This window comes from Hemiscyllium ocellatum, chromosome 30 (genome assembly GCF_020745735.1).
Source record: "Hemiscyllium ocellatum isolate sHemOce1 chromosome 30, sHemOce1.pat.X.cur, whole genome shotgun sequence".
NCBI lineage: Eukaryota > Metazoa > Chordata > Chondrichthyes > Orectolobiformes > Hemiscylliidae > Hemiscyllium > Hemiscyllium ocellatum.
Window position 1 is genome coordinate 13,529,495 of NC_083430.1, and position 17,147 is coordinate 13,546,641.

The following is a 17,147-nucleotide window of genomic DNA, read 5'->3' on the forward strand; positions in this document are numbered from 1 at the left end:
CCTGAGCCATTGTTTCATCTTTGCACCTAAAGAAACTATTTGCATTTATATTACACATTTAATGGCTCCATGGCAACATAAAGTGCTTCAGAAGTGATCAGGTGTAGTACCCAACAATATGAACAGTTGCAAAATTAAAAGGGTGGAAGTCAAATGTTGCACAATACAATAACTATCAATGAAATAAATCACCAGCTCATTTGTTTTAAACAATGGATGAATATCTGCCAACTCATTTAAGAAACAAAACCCACAGCACTCCCTCAAAAATACATTCCAGTAATTGCCTAGATTTTGTGCACTTGTATGGAAATTCAGCCCACAATGTTTTGATTCCAAGGCAAGGATGGTGCAAATTGAGCCTCAACTGAGGCGATGAGATATGCAAACTGTGTGCCACATTGTTGATTATTGCCCAATTAACGGCTACCTAGCGCTCTGCAGACTGGTGATGACAAGGAGCTCAGAACAGTACAAGTTCATATTGTTCAATTTCATATGTCCAATAGTTTGAATCACTGAGCTGAATTTTTTAAAAAAATCTACTCTGTGTCCCCTGAAAACAACAAATGTTGAGTCCAGTCTTCTCAGGCTGAAGTGCAATTGCCACCAGCGGGTTAAATCTGTGACTGAAAGGAGCTGGAATATTACCTTACGAAAGTGAGAGTTTTAAAGGGCTTTGTGGCTGGAGTTGGAGTTCTATGTACTGCATAAACTCCTGTGAGATCTATCTTTGTTTTAACTACTACTTAATCTTTCCTTTATACATGATATTGACAGTAATTTGTGTTAATTCATGTTTATTTTATATTGGATTTACTTGGATTATTGAAGTGAAAGCTATCAAAAGTGAACTCTTGTTTGCTAGTTTTTCATTGGAGATATTCGTTTAGTTATCATTTCCACTGGGTTACACCCTTGACATTATTTTTCAACAAAATCCTGTATGTTCATTTTTGCTTTCTATCAAATGGAAATGATTTTACTGTGCTGAGTGAATGCCCTATATGCTAGAAAATTCAGTAAATTCAACTATTTGATCTGAGAAATCTTTCTCAAAATGGTTCAGGATTCAATCCCTGAAGGCATTATCCGTAAATTTGAATTAATATACTGCCTAATGCCTTTCCGATATAAATTTGAATGAGACACCCATTCTTGCTTTATAATATCTTATGTTTAATGCCTTAACATTCCTTATATTGCGAATGACAGCAGTGGCTTTTATAAAAGTCTTTCACAGCCAGATTATAATTGGTTATTTTATGTTGAAACATTAACCTGCTCAAATGTGTTTACTCAGTTAATGAATTGGTTTTAGCCTATTTAGCAGCAAACTACCCTTACGCTTTTCCATATTATTTCAATTTATGATATCATTTGCCAGTAATTTATTTTTGATGCACAAGCAAATATTCAGAATCCAAACAGGCACGCTTGCATCCATTCAATATTTTAGTTCTATGCATTTCAAAGAGTTTGAATTTACCAGATGCCTACTTAACCCAGATAATTCCCATTTTCAGTATTATGTCGACATAGAATTGTGTCAGTGTAAGACTTAGGGTAGATGTTTTGAAGTTTACAAGTACATTATTGAATTCTTTGCTTTCTCCTCTTCTAATCATTGGCAAAACCCTTCTAACATTTTTCCTAACAAGCCCCCTCCACCTCTTTTTAAATGGAGTGTGGCATGCTTTCTCCAAACTCTCTATTTGAAAAGTCTGAATTGCAGAACAAACTCCTTAGGTTAAAAAAGGAATGTTTTATTGATGCATTCAAACCAAGGAGGATAGTTGTCACATCACACACACAAGCACACTTCAGCTCTGATTAAGAGTATCATGATTTGAAACGTTAGTTTGCTCTGTTTTCACACAGCTGAAAATGTGTTGCTGGTTAAAGCACAGCAGGTTAGGCAGCATCCAAGGAATAGGAAATTCGACGTTTTGGGCATAAGCCCTTCATCAGGAAGGGTTTTCACACACACATGCACAAGCATACAAGGCAGATAAAAAGAGAATGAAAGAAAGAAGTTCCAATTACAAACCCAAACTCAATGATACAAGCATTAATTCGTATGATCTTTATCCACGCTCAAAAAGTTAATGTCCAAAGACCTTTTCTTAGGAGCTTGGATTCAGGTGGGTGCAGTTGATTAAAAGCAACTGTGGGGTTAATGAGACATTTTTTTCAGAAAGTATAAAATAACGTTTGGAACTAGTTTCAAAGGAGGCTTAGACTAGAAGCAAGCTTACCTATCAGCATAAGAACTAGGAGCAGGCATAGGTAATTCATCCCCTCAAGCCCACTCTGACATTTTATGTGATCATGACTGATGACATTTTGACCTCAACTCTACCTTCCTGTCTGCTCTCCATTACCCTTCAACTTATTACAAATTAAAAATCTGTATATCCCCACTTAAATTTACTCAATTCCACAGGTTACATCCCTTTGAAAGAAAAAATTTCTCCTCAACTCTGTTTTACATCTACCACACCTTAGCCTAAACCTGTGACCTCTCATTCTAGAGTCCGGTTGTGATGCCACCAGTTAGATGCTTAGCAGACTGACTCAATATTGACTGTAGACACTACTAGTCAGCTTGGGAGTGGTTTAGCGAACTGAGCTAATTCACAGTGCAGAGTAACACAAATAGTGTGTGTTTAGTTCCCACATGGAGCTGAGGGGTTACCATGAAGGATGTTCCTTCTCAAACTCTCCCCATGCTTGAGACATAGTGACCCTTGGGATAAATCACTACCAGCCGTATCTCTCTAATGAGAGAGCAGCCTTATTGTCTGCAAGATTATGAAGACGTTATTTACAAACTGAAGCAAAGGTTAATTTAATGTGCAATTCAACCTTTTTTTCAAATGTGTTGATATTTCTGGATAAATTAGTTTCAATTTAACAAAGTAGTTATTTAGCACAGTTGCTCATTTGTATGAGGCCAATGGTAAGGCATTAGCTCTGTCTCAGGTCTAATGCATTTCAACATCCCCCCTTTGTTCAGAACTGGCTGTGGGAGGAGGACACCTCATCTGTTGGTCGTTTGATGTTAGTGGACTGCGAGATCAACACAATGCTAGCGAATGAAATTCCAGGAAGAATATGTTCGCTCCACCATGGTTTCTGCTGACTGGAAGTGTAGTCAACCTATATCAGCTGTTTAGCAGCAGCAGTTTTAGTGGATAAAGTGTGGCGCTGGAAAAAGCACAGCAGGTCAGGCAACATCTGAGGAGCAGGAGAATCGAAGCATCAGAATGAAGAGTCCTGACCAAAACCTCAACTCTCCTGCACCTCAGTTGCTGCCTGACCTGCTGTGCTTTTTTCCAGCACCACAGTTTATCAACTCTGACTCTCCAGCATCTGTAGTCCCCACTATCCCCTAGCAACAGTTTTAGTCTTGCAAATTTTATGTTAAAATTAAAAAGGAAAATATCGCTTTTAAAAAAAATCTTATGACCTTCTTCATGTCCTATGCTCACACCAAACACTTTTCTGAATTTTATTTTTCGAAAAAAGTGCAGTTACTGAAAAAGTAGAAAGGAAGACTTATATTTGCATAATGCCTTTTATGATCTCTGGACTCCAGAGTATTTTATAGTCAGTAAGTATTCTTGACATGTACTGGCTGTTGTAATATTGGATACTGAATGTTTAATGTAACGTAATAGAATTGTAATGTAGGAAACAGAGTATCTTTTAATTTGTTTAGCTAGATTTAAGATCAAAGGTTGTGTACATTTTTCAATTTTATTTTATTTGAGGTAATTTTGTCTCATTTTTTTGTCCCACTAGAGTCTGATTACCAAATCTTCAGATATGCTTATCCACCCTTTGAGATCTGGGTACTTTTTCACTAAGGTGCCAGAAGATATGCAACAAACAGTTCTAGTTAAGACTAGACTCGAACTGTTAACTCTGTTTCTCGTTCTGAGGTGCTGCCAGACTTGCTGCATTTCTCCTGCATTCTCTATGATTGTCTCAGGTTTCCAGCATTTTGTCTTTCTGAAAAAACTCTGGCCGGTAACTGCTTTTTTGCTTACAAATACAAATTAAGGTCTCATTAGGTGGCACCCAGGCCATTATGAACAACTGAATGTTTTATGCAATGGGCATATTTATTTTTTGAAATATGAACTAACAGAAATGTCTTGGCTGGTTTGACATTTTGAAGGCATTACAGTAACTGTCATTTGTGCAATGTACAATTTCTCATTAGCCCCTTGAGTTAATCAATGAATAAAATGATTAATGCAAGAGCAAGAAGGAAGTGAACCCTCCAAGTACTTACACTGGGGGGTGGAGGTAAGTATGCATTGTGTCAGGAACTGAGGGAGATAATAAGTACAACTTAGCAATGGGAATATTTTTTGGGTATGCTTGTTGAAGGTCTACTTAAAGGGTAGTTGCCCATAAGCATGGCAGGGCCACTGACAAAAAGCTATTGATGATTTCTTCAGAAATCCTTTTCTTGGAGCCAGACAAGGCATTTAATCTCAAATTTTATTTATTCCCCATCAAGTCTTTGCCAGCAAACATGATTAGTTCTCCCACAAATATGTAGATGAAGCTCAAGGATTTGCTTCTGTTGATTGTTGGTGCAGGAGTGGATGTGTCTTCTTCATGCAACACTGAGATAAGGCCCAGTGTTGGCTCAAATAAGGAGATGAGTGTGAGGCAAAAACCCACTTACTTTGTCCTAGGTGTTGCTTCTAGATGTATCCAATGATCTTCATCCATGATTCACAGCATGGAACAAATCAACCTCTCCAATTCCCACATTCCACTTTGGTAGAATTCTATGGTTTGAGTAATACCAAGCTGTTCATGGCTTTACTATCCTCTGTGGGTCCTCTCATGACTGAACAATGGTTTAAAGGATTGGTATAGACATCCACTGGACTGGCAGTTCATGTTGTTATTGCTGGTGCTTGAGGATCTTCTACAGTTGTTCAACCTCTGCTTTCCTCTGGACGCATCAGATGTTGAATGTTTATTGGTCTTTCAATCAATCTGAAATAATTTTCTGCACTTGCCTCCACATGGGTTGGTTAGCTGAACTGCCTCCTAATGGAGGTGGTTAGCAATGCAAAAGTTTGTATGACTCTCCTTTGGTGTATCTTATATTGTTAGGAGTGACTGTCTTAATGTTGTAGCATCTGTTGAGAGATATGGCCTGCCCACCTAAGGTGCATTTTCTGGATGACGATCTCTATTGTATCTAGGTGTAAGTTAGTGAAAGGGTTAATGTGAGGAGTGCCTCAAGCACTACCCACTAAAATGATGTCATATGGACCTGGGAGACAGCAACTCGGAATCTTACCATCCAGGACCTCCTCAAGATCGCTTTAATAATATCCACAACATCACAGTAATTTGTACATTGTTGATAACATGAGATAAATTATATCTTGTAGAAGACAAGAGCCTTTGCTCATTGAACTAACAAGTGGTTTTTCTTTACACATACCAAAGGAAGTCAATCCTGGAAATCTATCTCCTAAAAGAGAACATTGGCAGCAAATCTATTGCTATAGTGAGCAATATTGCCGACAACCTCAGCCAAACACAATGCTCAGTGGTGAGATTTACTCATAAAACAATATCTGTTCTGGTGAGCTCAACACAATGAAGGACCTCATTTTATTTGGTGGAATCATGCATACATTAACTCCTTCAAAATCCCTACTCTAATGAGAGTTCCAACAATCTGTAGAGAATGGGTAGCTTGCTTTCCATTGCCCTTTGACTCTTGGGGCTCAGACTGTGAGGAATATTTTGCAGCTGAAACAGGAGGTGGATTCTCACTGGAGATTTTGAAGTGGTCTTATTAATTTATAGATGGACTTTAACTTCTTCCTTCTGCTTTGGATGCATGGGGACAAGACTAAATACAATAATGTTTCAGCTCGTGCTTTCTTTTGTCGTAGAAGGAAGTGAGGTCAAGTACACTTCTCAGAATCAGTAAAGGAAAATTGTTTCAGTAACTTGTTGGGCCATCTGTGGTATGATGCAGAGAGAAAATCACTTGCAGAGCACCATGTGTTCTGTTATAAGCAATGATGCCAGTAACAGCACCCATCCAAACTAAGGGAGACTAATGGCTTTTTTTGAAGCTCAGTAATAATTGTCAAAAGTAATTTGTTGATAAATTCTTTCACAACTTCAGATGTAGATAAGTTATTATATTTTGAAGATAATCAGGACCGTTATGGAATGTACTTTTTACAAACATTAGCATTTATAACAGTCAAAATAGGAAAACATCACTTACCAGGTCCAAAAGGATCCATATCTAAAATCAGCCAAATCCAATATGTTTAATCCACACATCAAATATTACAGCCAGAAGCATTGTGTGTGAAAAGCCTGGAGAGCGGATATTATAAATCTATGACTAGAGAATTGGCTGATCCTGTTAACAATGCCAATGCTTTATATAAGACAGTGTACCATAAGAAATTGTCAGGTCTTCCAAAGACTATGAGCAGATTTGTTACTGACACTGCTGGCTACTATCACAATGGACTTTCCTCCTATTCCACCATAAATAACAATTGGTATTGACTGATAGAAAACAAATGTTCATTAGCCAAAATTCTACAGCAGAATCTAGTCTCCAGTTGTCTTGGATTTTTCCTGCCTTTGGCGTCAAGATATCACTCTGCTAGGATGGTCTAGTGATCAATTTGCAAGGACAATCGTGTACAAAATGTGATTGTGATATCCGCCAGCATTTCTTCACAATGTGGAAGCTATGCTCCATAACATGACATTGAGCTAAACTGAGTAAGAAATCCGTTTACCCAGAAAAACCCAAATTATGGCACAATGGTCCACAGCAGCATGTGAAGAGCTAAGTAAGAAAAATGACAAGCATGTTTCTAAAGTTCCATCCATTGTCATGCCAGCATTTCAACAATTTCCAAGAGGTAACTACATTGTTACAGCTTAAAGACTCCAGTCAGACAGTATATATGACCAAGTTGACACACTGCATTAACACCATCAAAATAGCTGAAGCTTTTATCACTAACTTAGTGATATGTCCCAGAAAGGAAGGGACAAATGTGCAAAATGCCAGGTTTGACACAGGTGCCAATGTAAATATTATTCCTTTATGCATCTTACAATTGTTGTACTTGGGGAAACTGGAACAATATGGTGCAGTCAGCATACAGCAAGCTAACTGCTTACAATGCTAGATTGCTTTCATCGGTCTGAGCATTGAGTATAGGATTTGGAATGTCTTGTCGCAGCAGTACAAGATATAGGTAAGGCCACATTTGGAGTACTGCATGCAGGTATGATCACCCTACTATAGCAAAAATATTATTAAAGTAAAGAGAACAAAGATGAGATTTACTAGGATGGTTTGAGTTATCAGAAAAGGCTGGATAGTTTGGGACATGTTTCCTGAGGTAATGGTTGAAGCAAGTCCAATTTTGTCACTTAAGAAACATTTGGACAGATACATGGATGGGACAGGTATGTAGACACACGGACCAAATGCAGGCAAATGGGATGCATTTAATTGTGAAAGCTGGGAAGCATGGACAAGTTAGGCCGAAGAGCCTGTTTCCATTCTGTGAACCTCTATGACTCTATGACAACCCTATCCAGCGTCAATATCAATAGAGAAGATTGGGATGAGCATCTGAAACCTTTTATATCATTGATACAACAATACCTTCGATTATTGGACTACCAGCATACAAAGCCTACACATTACCATGATCCACGAATATCAGTTGCAACACCAAAGATTCCAGAACATGACATTGATCTCTTTCACTCCAGTCACAGCTAAGCAGAATAGATTCAGCAAGCAGATGATGTCCAGCTGCAGTAGCTCAAGAAGATCATCACTGGTAGATGAAACAAAATCATTCATCAAGCCCCTGAGTTAACATATTCTTTCTGGTCATTCAGAGATGAATGTGACCTCTTTAGGAATGTAATTTTCAAAGGCAAATGAATGATTGTTCCACAAGTTCTTTGACAAGACTTGGTTGACGATACAGTTATCAGACACCTGGGCACAGAACAAATAAAAAGATTGGCATGTGAATCATCAATTGGCCCAGCATCAATAGGGACATGGATCATCTGATCAAGTAGTGTCAATCATGTCAACTCTAACAAACTTCACAATTGAGAGAACCTCACATTCCATGTAAAATTCCTTCTAAGCAATGGTGCAAGATTGGAATTGGTATTTTCCATGTTCAAGGATATGACTACATCATGATGACTAGCTATTATATCAAATTCTCTGGACGTAGGTTTGCTCGCTGAGCTGGAAGGTTCGTTTTCAGATGTTTCGTCAATATACTAGGTAACATCATCAGTGAGCCTCCAAATGAAGCACTGGTGGCATGGCCTGCTTTCTATTTATGTATTTAGGTTTCCTTGGATTGGTGATGTCACTTCCTGTGGTGATGTTATTACCTGTGGTGATGTTATTTCCTGTTATTTTTCTCAGGGGTGGTAAATCGGTTCAAGTCAATGAGTTTGTTGATCGAGTTCTGATTAGAATGTCATGCTTCCAGGAATTCTCGTGTGTGTCTCTGTTTGGCTTGTCCTAGGATGGATATGTTGTCCCAGTCGAAGTGGTGTCCTTCCTCCTCTGTATGTAAGGATACTAGTGAAAGTGTTTCATTTGTTTTTGTGTCTAGTTGATGTTCATGTATCCTGGTGGCTAATTTTCTCTATTGTTTGTCCAATGTAGTGTTTGTTACAGTTCTTGCACAGTAATTTGTAAATTACTTGTTATCTGTATAGGGTCTTTCAAGTTCATTAGCTGTTGTTTTAGTGCGTGGTTTGGTTTGTGGGCTACCATGATGCCGAGGGGTCTGAGTAGTCTGGCAGTCATTTCCGAGATGTCTTTGAAGTACGGGAGAGTGGCTAGGGTTTCTTGACATGTTTTGTCTGCTTGTTGGGGTTTGTTGCTCAGAAATCGGCATACTGTGTTCACTGGGTGCCCGTTCTTTTTGAATACACTGTATAAGTGATTTTCCTCTGCTCTGCGTAGTTCCTCTGTGGTACATTGTGTGGTGGTTTGAGTCTGTTTACGTCAATGTATCCCAATGGATCCCATTTACCACCCACTGAGAAAAAGAACAGAATATGACATCACCACAGGAAATGACGACACCAACCCAAGGAAACCTAAATACATAAATAGAAAGCAGGCCATGCCGCCAGTATTTCACCTGGAGGCTCACGGATGATGTTACCTACTATGGTAACGAAACATCTGAAAATGAACCTTCCAGCTCAGCAAGCAAACCTACATCCAGAGTCTCAACCTGAGCTACAAATCTTTTCAAAACTCGCTAACCAAATTCTCTTTTGGTGAATTTAAAGGTAGCACTAGTGCAGCAGCTGTTGATTCATTAACTACCATATATAGTAGGTTTGACCCTCAACAACTTGTGCCTAAAGATTATAGAGAGCTATGTTAAATTTATATGTTACTCCTTGAGGCAACGGTTTACCCTTGGCAGCAGCTCCAATGTTTGAAAGAGAGATACCCACAGTTCTTATACTACATTCTCTTACCACCCTCCCACATGTACAGAATCCATTGGTGGAAAGAAGGGAGAAAATAGAACTAAACCATTTCAATGAGCATGCAAACAGTTATCGTAACATGAACGAGAACAAGGTATCAGAGTTTCTGATCATCATATGAATACCTGGATTTGTAAATGGATATTACAATGTTGTGTACAACCCAGATGAGACAAATTGTCACAGGCAGTAGTAAAATCCCACAATCAAACAGACGCAACACATCCGGGTTGTACTTAACCAACTGTTCACCACACAAGCTGATGACTCTTGTAAAGAAGATATAATTCCAGATAACAACCATATATATAATACACATCCGTCCATAAGAACAGATAGCACACCAAAGAGTTGTGATAACTGCATAAAAGCTAGACTAACACAATATTCCGCTTCATTCAGGAACTGAGCAGTTCATATTCAAATACAGTAAGTCTAGTGCAATATTTGATTTGGGCTGACAAGTGGCAAGAGCCATTTGTGCCACACAAGAGTCTAGCCATCTCCAACAAGACAGAATCCAAACATTACCCTTTAACATTCAATGGTATTGCAATCACTGAATGCTCTACTATCAAAACCTGGGCTGAAGTGAGGATTGCAGATGCTGGAGATCAGAGGCGAGAGTATGGTGCTGGAAAAGCACAGCAGGTCAGGCAGCATCTGAGCAGCAGAAGAATCAACGTTTCAGGCAAAAGCCATTCATGAGGAATGAGGTGGTTACCATTGACCAGAAAATGAACTGGACTAGCCACATAAGTACTGTGGTTAGAAAAGTAGGTCAGAGAGTGGAAATCCTGCAGTGAGTAACTCACTTCCTGACTCCTCAAAGCCTGTCTACCATGCACAGATTAGGACTGTGATGAAATAATCTCCTGTTGCCTGGATGGGTGCAGCTCCAAAAACACACGAGTAGCTTGACATTATTTAGGGCTAAGCAGCCTACTTAATTGGCATCACATCCACAAACATTCATTTCCTCCAAGACTGATGCTTAACAGTAGCACATACATGCACTGCAGAAACTCACCAAGGTTCCTTAGGCAGCACCTTACAAAAACATGACCTCTGCCATCTAGAAGGACAAGGGCGTCAGATGCATGAGAAGACCACCATTCATAAGATCCTCTACAAGCGACTCAACTTTCAGACTTGGAAATATAATGCTGATCCTGCAGTGTTGCTGGGTCAGTTTCCTGGAATCCCCTCTTGAAGAGTATTATGGGTCTACCTACTCATATGGACAGCAGGGGATTAAGAAGGCAGCTCACTACCACCTTTGAAAGGGCAATTCAGGATGGACAATTAAACATTGGCCCCGGCAGTGATGCTCAGTGAACCCACAAGTAAACAACAAAAATGTCCTGTCATATTGAACATCTTCTGAAGTATTATCTTAATGACAAGCATCCGAGCAAATAGTTATCCAACATTTTTTCTCTTCATCATAACTATTGCACTGTATCGTACAGTATTATTGCACTGATCTCAGTACATATTAAAGATAGCTAAATGTGTGATGCTCTAGTATAACTTTTCCATCCCACTCTCTGTACCTTCAGCTGGTAGTCAACCTCCTCATCCATGAGTTAGTCAGCTTGTCAACTTAGTATATAATGCAATCACAATCTAACTAAGTGTATAACCCACAATGTATGATACGAACCAACCTCTTTGTGGCTTATGTTACACATAGAGAACCATTGATCTGTCCAAATCCTCCAGTAAAATGGAAATTGTATCTTGGTTCCAAATGATGTTGGCATGTTGAAACTATCCTAAGAATTTCAGGATAGAAGCTAAAGAATTGCAATGACTTTTTTTTATTTATTAATATTTTAAAAATCTTAAAGAAAAGTCCAAAGAGACCAGAGAAATCAGCAGGAAAAATCAATGTTGTGGTTTGTACATCTGAGAAGGTGGCTTTATTTTTAAGTAGAAGAACAGGATTGCTTGCTAAGCTGCTGTTACTTTTACAGAGTTTTGCTTTTACTGTGTCTAATGCATCCGTTTATGATACTTGCAACTCCTTATTTATTCTGTGGCATTACTGAAGCAACCACGAGTTGAATCTGACAACATAAATTGTTTCACTGATAATTGAATCCAAAGCATGTTTTGGAGGAGATTGGCACAACTGTGTGGTGGGTTTAACATTCCCCATCACAGTAAGTGTGATTGACAGCTTCTGGTCATCAAGTTGCAAGATATCCTGCTGGTACATGAGTCATTGCAACATATTTATATCATCCTGCCATATGCTATCACATGGGTTATGAGGTAATAGAAAAGGAAAATATTGACTGAATTCTTGGCTCTGACAAGATCTACTGTAAGATCTAACAACTGCAAGTAGTTTTGTGTGGCTGAAGGAAGTCAATCTTTGTCAGAGCTATTAACAACCATTAAAATGTGTTAGAGCTTTGGGAACTGTTAGTGATTTGGGGCTAATGCTCAAGCTTTGTAATGGTTCTGTGGGGGACAAATTGCAAATACTAACCTGCTACTCACTATAGGTTCTCTGTCTGCTTATTGTGCCTGGCATTAGTTGAAATGCTACAAATAGAAAAGTTCAGAGGAACATCAAATAGGATGAATTATCAAGAGGAGTTTTCAAGGTTATTGACACTAACAAAGAGCTAACGCAATTAGGACTAACGCAACAAAGTAGATGTTTCAATCTTGTAAAAATTTTAACAAGTTAAATTGTCTGTTCTTCGTAAACTAAAGGGAGATGGTGTGCATAAGATTTTAGTTTTACACTATATTTAGTTCTATTAAATTTTGATATAATAAAGTCATAGAGTCCTACAGAATGGAGACAGACCATTTGACCCAACTGGTCCATGCCGACCAAAATGTCCATCCATGCAAACTCCATTTCCCTGCAACTAGCCCATACCCTTCTAATTCTTTCCTATCCATGTATTTGTCCAAATGTCTTTTAAATGGTGTTAATGTACCCACCTCAACCACTTCCGCTGGTGGTTCATTCCATATGCGTACCACCCTCTGTATAAAAAAGTTGCCCCTCATGTTCCCTTTTATTCTTTCCTCTCTAACCTTAAACTGATGCCGTCTAGCCCTCGACTCCCCAACCCAAGGAAAAAGACTGAGTGCATTCACCTTATTCATGCCTCTCATGATCTTCACCACTTCCATAAGGTCCCCCCTCAGTCTCCTATACTCTAAAGAAAAGAGGTCTAGCTTGTCCAATCTCTCCCTGTAACTCAGACCCTTGAGTTCTGGCAACATCCTTTTGATTTCTTCTGCAATCTTTCCAGTTTAATAACATCCTTATAGCAAGGTGACCAAAACTGAATGCTAAACAGTATTCCCCCCGTACTCACGGAGGATACGTTCCAAGACCTACCGTGGAAGTCTGAAACCACGGATAAGACCGAACCATTCAATTAAATAGGAAGTGTACCTTCCCGGCAGCCACCTGGTCCCTGGTTCTGGAACATTCCCTATAATATGTCCCGGTGATGGTTATCAGAGGGTAACTGAAACCGTGAAAACAATTCCATGGATACAGGGGTCACCCTCTACTCCAAGTACAGCCTCACCAACATCCTGTACAACTGCAACATAACTTCCCGACTGCTATACTCAGTGCCCTGACTGAAGACCAGTGTGCTAAAAGCCTTCTTTACTGCCTTGTGACTCCACTTTCAGAGAATTGTGCACCTGAACTCCAAGGTCTCACTGTTTCCTATACTCCTTAAGATCCTATCATTCTCCATGAAACTCCTACCTTGATTTGACTTTACAAAATGCAAGACCTCACACTTATCAACATTAAACCCCATTTGCCATTTCTCGGCCCATTTCCCCAGCTGATCAAGGTCCTGTTGCAATTGCTGATAACCTTCCTCACTGTCCACAATACCACTTATTTTGGTGTCATTTGCAAATCTCCAAATCAAGAGATGTTCTCATCCAAATCATTGATATAGATAACAAACAGCAATGGACCCAGCACCAACCCCTGAGGCACTGCACTAATCACAGGTTTCCAGCCTGACAATCATCCTTCCACTATTACCCTCTGCTTCCCACCATCAAGCCAATTATGTGTCCAGTTTGCCAGTTCTCCTGGGAATCCATAATCTAACCTTCCAGAGCAGTCTACCTTGTGGAACATTATCAAAAGCCTTAATGAAATCCACATAGACCACACCTACCAGCCTGGCCTTCCTGGTCACTTCATCAAAGAACTCTAACAAATGGCTGGGAGTATGCAGGATTATGTTGAACAAATGCTTGATTGTGTATACAGCACAGCATGCAGAGTTGACTGATAGAATGTATTCGAGGAGAAAGTGAGGACTGCAGATGCTGGAGATCAGAGCTGAAAATGTGTTGCTGGAAAAGCGCAGCAGGTCAGGCAGCATCCAAGGAACAGGAGATTCGACGTTTCGGGCATAAGCCCTTCTTTCCTGAAGAAGGGCTTATGCCCGAAATGTCGAATCTCCTGTTCCTTGGATGCTGCCTGACCTGCTGCGCTTTTCCAGCAACACATTTTCAGCTGTGATAGAATGTGTTATAGTTTAAAGTACATTTAAAATAAGATTTGCATTTATTTAGTGTCTTTAATGACTTCAAGCTGTCTCAAAGCACTTTATAAATACATTAATGACAAAAGGGTAACTAGAGAGAGAATAGGGCCCCTCAAAGATCAGCAATGTGGCCTTTGTGTGGAGCCGCAGAAAATGGAGGAGATCCTAAACAAGTATTTTGCATCAGTATTTTCTGTGGAAAAGGGCATGGAAGACATAGAATGTAGGGAAATAGATGGTGACATCTTAAAAAATGTTCATATCACAGAGGAAGAAGTGCTGGATGTCTTGAAACGCATATAGGTGGATAAATCCCCAGGTATACCCTAGATCTCTGTGGGAAGCTAGGGACGTGATTGTTGGGCCTCTTACTGAGATATTTGTATCATCGATAGTCACAGGTGAGGTTCCGGAAGACCAGAGGTCGGCTAACGTGGTGCCAATGTTTCATGTATTAGTATTTGTAAAAATCCTTTGGATTCTCCTTAATTGTATTTGCTAAAGCTATCTCATGTCCCCTTTTTGCCCTCCTGATTTCCCTCTTAAATACATTGAAGTACTTCTGACTTTGTGGGAAACAAAGCAGGTAATTGGAACACAGTAACATTGCCTAATGAAGAATGTGATAAGAACACCGTTCCCATTTATCTCTCAGCCCTCTTGGGCCTCCCCCCACCCCAACATCCCTGATGAAGAGCTTATGCTTGAAACATCAACTCTTCTGCTCCTCAGATGCTGCCTGACCAGCTGTGCTTTTCCAGCGCCACATCTTTTGACCCTCATAATATTTATATGTCCTGTCCCAGACTAGTTTCTGTTCAATTGTAATCCCAAGATGCTGATTATGCACCACAAAGACAGCTGGAAATGTTTCCATAAGACAGCGGAAAAGGCTGCAACATCAGGAAGTTCCTATACGTAAGAATGATGTTCTAGACATTGACTTAAACATAAACAGTAAATGTCTACTGGTTAATTTGTTACATAAACGCTCGGAAATATTGCACTGACTTCAAAGTTGCTCATTGTTAATACTGTCTTAAGGTATATCCAACTGAAGTTGTGATGCGTGAATTCTGAACTGACTTCTTGTATTTCATCCTAACACAATGCATTATTGTAATCCAGAAGCAAGTTATTCTGTCCGTGATGATTGATTAAGTTAATTTTCATCATATTATGTACTACATAGGAGCTTAAGTTATTGGATATATATTGAACCTGAGCTGAAAATGTGTTGCTGGAAAAGTGCAGCAGGTCAGGCAGCATCCAAAGAGCAGGAGAATCAACGTTTCAGGCATGAGCCCTTCTTCAGGAATCTTCCTGAAGAAGACCTCATGCCCAAAATGTCGATTCTCCTTCTCTTTGGATGCTGCCTGACCTGCTGCGCTTTTCCAGCAACACATTTTTAGCTCTGATCTCCAGCATCTGCAGTCCTCACTTTCTCCTACATATTGAACCTGCCAACTATTCAACCTTCTTGAGCATTATGAATCATCATTTGGATCAACGAATGAGAATCTTGGGAAGTCACTAACAAGTTTCTTGTGACAAGATTAATTTTTTAAATGGCAAGTTTTCATACCTCTGTGTGGCTCTTCCTTTTTGAACAGATTCAGGACAGACCCCCTGTACAGCCGACATCCATGTCTGGGACCTCAGTATGAACCACTTAGGCATTTGTGGAGAGATGCTGCTGCATTCTGATTGGGTGGTGAACTAATCGTCTTAATCCCAGCTGATGAGGAAGCTTTGGGGTTTGCATTTGCTAACCAAGTAATAAACACCAGTCAGTCCTTGACAACTATAAAAACCTAAATGTTCAATGGCTGGGATTTGACTATGTAGAACGCAGTGACTGTGTTGCTGGAAAAGCACAGCAGGTCAAGCAGCATCCAAGGAGCAGGAGAATTGACGTTTTGGGCTGGAACCTTTCATCAGGAATGAGGGGCCCTCATTCCTGATGAAGGGCTCCGGCCCAAAACGTCGATTTTCCTGCTCCTTGGATGCTGCCTGACCTGCTGTGCTTTTCCAGCAACACACTCTCGACTTTGATCTCCAGCATCTGCAGTCCTCACTTTCTCCTATGTAGAATGCAGTCAAGTTAGTTAACATTAAACCCAGGTTAACAAATTACTTAAGGACCAGGATTGGGTTACATTATGCAATTATATTTGTAAATGAATGTCTGTATTACACTGTAAATATGAATATCTTCAAGCCGAATCTGTTGGGAGGTCTAGGAAGGTTAATCTATTATAAAGTACAAAATTGTCAAACTAAATAGAAACAATAATGGTAAGAAATGTTTTAAATTTCCAAGTTAATAACTGGCTAATTATGAATGAGAAATGATTGATCCTCAGTCAATCTCCTCCATAGTCAAAAAGTTAACCTGTTTTGCTTTGCATTTATAAAATCTCAATGTTGAATCATAATTTTTTGTTGGATGTGGCAGTGATGGTTATATGGAAAGGGTAATTATACGGAAACATTGTGAGATCATGCGATGTAGTTTCATTTCCTTTCACATTAAAGATAATAATGTGGTAAGCAGACACTTTGGAAGCAATTTGAACCTCATCTCTTTATCAAGAACAGGTGCAATTCTAGCTTCAGTGAGTTTCTGACCAACATTTGTGCTATCACTAAGACCACTTATTTCCACCTCCATGCCATCATCAGATTTCAATCTGTCTCATGTACTGCTGAAACCTCGATCATGCTTTGTTACCTCTGGACTGCTCTCTTGCAGTGTACTGCTAGCAACTCTCCTACATTCTACCCTCCATAAACTTGAGGTTATCCAAATTCTACTGTTATGTCTTAACTCACACTAGATCCTATTTACTCTTCTTCCTTGTGATCTTTATTGGCTCCCAAAAAGGCAACACTCTTATTTTAAAGAGTTCATCCTTGCTTTCAAACTGCTCCATGGCCCCTCTACCTCTGTAATTTCCTTCAGCATTACAACATGGGCAAGGTGATGGCCCAGTT